Consider the following 792-nt stretch of genomic DNA (forward strand, 5'->3'; position numbering starts at 1 on the left):
CTTTAAAATGGCATTTAACGCTCATTGAAGTTTTAAGAAACTTTCTAACACGTAAAAAAAAAAGAGACCCCAAATGCCTGTGTTTTGAGCAAGATGGCATTTTGATACACAGCCGACCCCAAATGACTGTAAAACCACCTATGTGTGTGTGTGTGTGTGTGTGTGTGTCTACTATTTATCTCTTCACGTCTCCACCTTTCAGTCTTGGCACCGCCCACTTTTGAAATCTGCGACGTGTAAGGCATTTCACAACTGACGGGGGCGCGCGCACGTTCTGCTACGAGTATATTACAGCCCGTTTCAGCGAGGGCGACTCACATAAGCTTTCCAATTAGAACTCTCAAATGTAAGTAATCTTTCCGTTTGTCATTTTTTCTGTAATAATTCGAATCTACGCATGTTGGATAAGACTAATTATCAGTTACCACAATCAAAAAAACAGAATTGTAGAAAATTGGAACGTATTTTGTATTAACACGGCAGAAATTAATATGTAAAGCGCGGAGAGCACTTGTGGTTCGCGATATATAAGCTCACCATAATAATAATAATAATAATAATAATAATAATAATAATAATAATAATAATAATAATAATAATAATAATAATAACAAAACAAGACGTTACATTTACAAGCACGTAATTTTGGAATTTTGGAACGTTGGCAGTTGATCTGGGTTTTTTATTTTTGTATCAGTTCATAACCACAAAAAGACAGTCACGCAAATATGTTATGTTTAACTTTCCCTGATGTAGTTCGAACGTTTGCTTACATAGCATTCTTTGCTTTAT

General features: G+C 35.1%; 1 protein-coding gene across 2 annotated transcripts in view; it reads left to right on the top strand.

Moving 5' to 3' along the window:
- The first annotated feature begins 208 nt into the window (after positions 1–208).
- Positions 209–792, top strand: part of LOC138961768 (uncharacterized) — a 33,257-nt gene continuing 32,673 nt past the window's right edge. For both annotated transcript variants that reach the window (XM_070333439.1, XM_070333441.1), the window contains exon 1: positions 209–346. The gene's annotated coding sequence lies outside the window, so the exon portion shown is untranslated. The remainder of the gene's footprint in view (positions 347–792) is intronic.

This window comes from Littorina saxatilis, linkage group LG3 (genome assembly GCF_037325665.1).
Source record: "Littorina saxatilis isolate snail1 linkage group LG3, US_GU_Lsax_2.0, whole genome shotgun sequence".
NCBI classification, from domain to species: Eukaryota; Metazoa; Mollusca; class Gastropoda; order Littorinimorpha; family Littorinidae; genus Littorina; species Littorina saxatilis.